Source organism: Bison bison, unplaced genomic scaffold (genome assembly GCF_000754665.1).
Source record: "Bison bison bison isolate TAMUID 2011002044 unplaced genomic scaffold, Bison_UMD1.0 scf7180017864254, whole genome shotgun sequence".
In the NCBI taxonomy this organism is placed as follows: Eukaryota; Metazoa; Chordata; class Mammalia; order Artiodactyla; family Bovidae; genus Bison; species Bison bison.
The window spans coordinates 1,656,220-1,661,718 of record NW_011494826.1 but is presented as its reverse complement, the minus strand read 5'-3'; positions in this window follow the sequence as shown (position 1 = coordinate 1,661,718).

Here is a 5,499-nt window from a genome sequence, read left to right as displayed (position 1 = left end):
CTCCTTTAGATGGACTGGTTGGATCTCCTTGCAGTCCAAGGGACTCTCAAGAGTCTTCTCCAACACCACAGTTCAAAAGCATCAATTCTAAGATGATTAGTACTCTATTTTAATTGAATTCTTCTATTGGTTTTAAGGTATACATTTATGTATTTTTTTTCCAGTGGTTTCTCACATTCTCCTGCTAAACTTTCTTCCATAATTCAAATATTTCATGTGCTTTTCCAACATAAGAGCTTAATATGTAACTATTAAGACCTTGAAATGTGGCTAGTAGAACTGAGAAACAGAATTTTTAATTATGCTTAATTTTAATTTAAAGTTTAAGGTTTAGTCACTCGTGGTTTTTGTTACGGAGAAGGCGATGGCACCCCACTCCAGTACTTGCCTGGAAAATCCCATGGACGGAGGAGCCTGGAAGGCTGCAGTCCATGGGGTCACTAAGAGTCGGACACAACTGAGCGACTTCACTTTCAGTTTTCACTTTCATGCATTGGAGAAGGAAATGGCAACCCACTCCAGTGTTCTTGCCTGGAGAATCCCAGGGACGGGGGAGCCTGGTGGGCTGCCGTCTACGGGGTAGCACAGAGTCGGACACGACTGAAGCGCTTATTGTTGCTCAGTCATGTCCGACTCTTTGTGACCCCACGGACTGTAGCATGCCAGGTTTCCCTGTCCATTATCAACTCCCGGAGCTTGCTCAAACTCATGTACATCGAGCTGGTGATGCCATCCAACCATCTCATCCTCTGTCGTCCCCTTCTCCTCCTGCCTTCACTCTTTCCCAGCATCAGGGTCTTTTCTAATGAGTTCGGCTCTTCGCATCAGGTGGCCAATGTATTGGAGTTTCAGCTTCAGCATCAGTCCTTCAAGTGAATATTCAGGACTGATTTCCTTTAGAATGTACTGGTTTGACCTCCTTGCAGTTCAAGGGACTCTCAAGAGTCTTATCCAACACCACAACTCAAAACCATCAGTTCTTCGGCGTTCAGCCTTCTTTATGGTCCAGTTCTCACATCCATACATGACTACTGGAAGAACTGTAACTTTGACTAGATGGACCTTTATTGGCAAAGTAATGTCTCTGCCTTTTAATATGCTGTCTAGGTTTGACCTCTGTATAAGATGACACATGCTTATCATTCTTTTTTATTTTTTAATATTTCTTTAAAGATCAAAGCCTGTTTTTTTTTTAAAATTATTTATTTGGCTGTGCCAGGTCTTAGTTGGAGTGTGCAAGATCTCTACTTGCAGCATGCAAACTCTTAGTTTTAGCACGTGGAATCTAGTTCCCTGACCAGAGATGGAACCTGGACCCCCTGCATTGGGAGCACGGAGCCTTAGCCACTGAACCACCAGGGATGTCCTCCATCCTTATCATTCTACTTAGAGTTAACCACCTCATGTAAAATATAAGAACTTCATAATATTATCATTTTAACTCTACCCTCTTTGTTATTGTTTGTCACATATATTTACTACTACATGAGTTAAACCCCCTACAATATATTTGTCTTCTAGCAGTCTTTTGTCATTTAAATAAATTATGAGAAGGAGAGAAGAAGACAGTCCTTCATGTTTACACACCTATTTGCATTTCCGCTGCTCTTCCTCCTGCAGTGGTCTTGATCCTGGTGCTCCCTCCCTCCAGTGCAGGCTTCCTCTTGCTGTCATTTCCCATCATCCTCAAAAACTTTTCTGTTCCTATTTCTTATAGTTCACAGTGAATTATTCCAGCATCCATTTATCTGAAAATTAATAATATTAATATGAATATTAATAAATTATCTTAATATTATTTATTCTTATAGTTCACAGTGAATTATTCCACTATCCATTTTTCATTTTTGAAATGAAAAATTATTATTACTGCATTTATAATTCTGGGTTAACTACTATTTCTATCATTTTCATGATGACATTCCGCCTCTTCTGACGGCCATTGTTTCTAGTAAGAAGGCAACTCTCACTCGAAGTGTTGTTCCCCTGTAGGTAATTGGCTTTTTACTCTTTATCTTTGGTTTCCAGTTTTTTGACTGCGACATACCTAGGTGTGGTATTTGAATTTATTCTGGTTGGATTTTGTTGATTATACAATGTGTAGGCTGATGTTTTCTGCCAAATTAGAAGAGTTTTCAGTCATTGTTTCTTCAACTTTTATTCTACTCCATTCTCTTTCATATTTTTTTTACTAGGACCCAAATTACATACATTAACACACACACAGATATATACGTGTGTGTACATATACATATATATATATATATATAGGTACATATATGTTTATATATGTGAGTGAGTAAGTGAAAGTTGCTCAGGGTCTGACTCTTTTCGATCCCATGGACTATAGCCTGCTAGACTCCTCTGTCCATGGAATTATCCAGAAAAGAATACTGGAGTGAATAGCCATTTCCTTCTCTAGGGGATCTTCCCAATCCAGGGATCGAACACAGGTCTCCTGCCTTGCAGGCAGATTCTTTACCATCTGAGCTACCGGGGAAATCCATATGTTTTTTTGTGTGTGTGTGTATGTAAAACTTTTTACTTTTAATATATCCATTTGGTTTATTTCTTTGCTGATACTCCCCATCTGTTTACTCAAGACACTCATCCTCCTCTGTTGACCCTTAAATATATTTATAATAGCTGTTTTAAAGAACCCCATCTGCTAATTCTAATATTTGGGTCCTCTTGGATTCTGCTTTTATTGACTGTTCCTTTTCTTGATTATGGGTCACATTTTCCTGCTTCTTCACATCTCTAATATTTTAAATGTTATTCTTGAATATTGTTATAAGGGAATTATGGATAGTCTGGATTACTGTATTTTCCTTTAAAGGGTGTCGAGGTTTCTTCTATCAGGCTGTTAAATTACTGGCAAATCTTCCTGATCTTGTTGGGCTTTGTTTTATTATTTGTTAGTATAGTTCCGTTTCAGTTTTGTCCTCACTCCTGGGCGTGGCCCTTTCTCTAGGGTATGGCCCTTTCTCTGGGGCATGGTATTTCCTCCTAAGGTGTGGCCTCTTTGGGGTTTCAGTTGAACACATTAGGTGCTTAGCAAGGCTGTGCCACTGTGTCTGGGCCGACATTCTCATGTTTCCAGTGCTACATGGCCTCTAATATCTTGGCCCAGCTCTCTAACTTGCATGAGCCCATTCTCAGGGCTCATGAAGTCTTATTTTGCACACTGGCTGTAGGGAAACACTCACAAAGTTTTTGTCACCCTCCTCTGAACAGCTTCTTCCTTTTTGATATCCTGCCTTACAAATTCCAGGAGCCATGAATATTCTAAACTCTGTCTGTACCCCTTTTGTTCAGCAGAACATGCATATCCCTTTGGATTCTACTTCCTTATCATTCTATTGGTGTCCCCAGGCAGAGAACTGAAGAAGACATGGAGCTCTTGGTGTGTTTCCCTTCTCCCAAGTATCATAGTCCTACGGTGTTTACTGCCAAGTGCTGGAAATCATTACCTCAGATATTTATGGTGGTTTTCAGTGGAGGGCCAGCAGAGGACCACTCTGTAGGGCCAGAAGTAGCTGTCCTCTTCTGCATGTTTTGGTACAGTATGTGCACCTTAATAAAATACTAGAACAAAAGATCAGTTTCCTTTTTTTCACATAAAGATCTTTATTTCATTTCTATGTCAGGGCACTGTTCTTGATGATTATTATGTATTATTTTTTTTTAATTTATTAGAGTATAATTGCTTTACAGTGTATTAGTTTCTACTTATGACAAAGTGAATCAGCTATACAAGGAGATCCAACCAGTCCATTCTAAAGGAGATCAGTCCTGGGTGTTCTTTGGAAGGAATGATGCTAAAGCTGAAACTCCAGTACTTTGGCCACCTCATGCGAAGAGTTGACTCATTGGAAAAGACTCTGATGCTAGGAGGGATTGGGGACAGGAGGAGAAGGGGACGACAGAGGATGAGATGGCTGGATGGCATCACTGACTCAATGGACGTGAGTCTGAGTGAACTCCGGGAGATGGTGATGGACAGGGAGGCCTGGCGTGCTGCGATTCATGGGGTTGTGAAGAGTCGGACATGACTGAGCGACTGAACTGAACTGAACTGATACATATATCCCCTCTGTTTGGGATTTCCCTCCCATTTAGGTTACCCCAGAGCACTGAGTAGAGTTCCCTGTGCTATACAGTAGGTTCTCATTAGTTATCTATTTTATATATAGTATCAATAGTGTATGTATGTCAATCCCAATCTCCCAATTCATCCCACCCTCCCCCTTCCCTCTTGGTATCCATGTTTGTTCTCTTCATCTGTCTGTATTTCTGCTTTGTAAATAAGACAATCTATACCAATTTTTCTCAGATCCCATATGATTATTATTTATTCTTGATCAAACCTCAATATAATTAGTTTGTTGAAGTTCCTTTAAATTATTATAATTACCACTTCTAAATCATAAAGATCAATAATTAACATTAATATCTGTGAGACTCATTATAGTGCTTATCAAACATTGAAAAGACATTTTTTAAGACATTAATACAAACTATGAGTAGAACAAAGTATATTCTAATGTTCTCCTATTTTAAAAAATGGGATATAAAACAATTATGAGACAATAAAATGGTGTATATAAACCTTGCTGTTCACTGGCACAAAAATCCAGTTTGTAATTTTGTTAAAAATGACAAAAATAACCTTTTTCATTGGTTGTAATTTGACTGGCACATCAAAGTAAATGCTCGAAACAAATTTTTCCAACACTGAATTTCTAAGAAACTGATATAAATCATCAATTGTACATTAATTTATGTGTTTTATTGTTTAACAAAACATATGCAAGTGATATAAATGATACCACGGTTTGTATAACTCAATTAGAGAGAGAAGATATGTTGAGTCTGTACTTTACTTGTGACTAAAGCCCACTCTGAGGAGCTCTGGCCCCATATTCTGAAGACCCAGGAAATGTGTAATAAACAATGTGAGAAATGCCTGACTTCTGGTTCTGGCTCCTCATCTGTAAAATAGGTTTGACCTAAAATTCTCAGGCATGCCTTCCAGATCAAAGGACCCATCCTTTCTGTGTCTTCTTTCTGACCGTCTTCTTATTACAATGCTGTACTTTTGTCTATCATCTTAAAATGTTCACTCTATACATTTATTTTCATCTCAAAGTAATGACAGCTGTATTTCTGGGTGGTTATTAACATTCATTGAATACTTATAAATGTGAACAAAAAACAAACCTGTGGCAGATTGCCAGGTAATTTTAAAACAAAAAAGAAAACAGTCACCCCATAAATATAACGCATTGAGTCTCTGATGGCTATTACAAAAATGGACCCAAACTCAGAGAAGTAGCTTGAACATTTACATGGAAATATAGACTCTGGAGTGATATCATTGCCTGCCATCAGTTATCTCAAACTGAGTCCAAGTTTTTAAAGTCATTTCCTAACTAATGTTAACAAGCCCAGGTGTTTCCTGATTTCAGTTGTTCAGACTCTCAAAAAAAAAAAAAA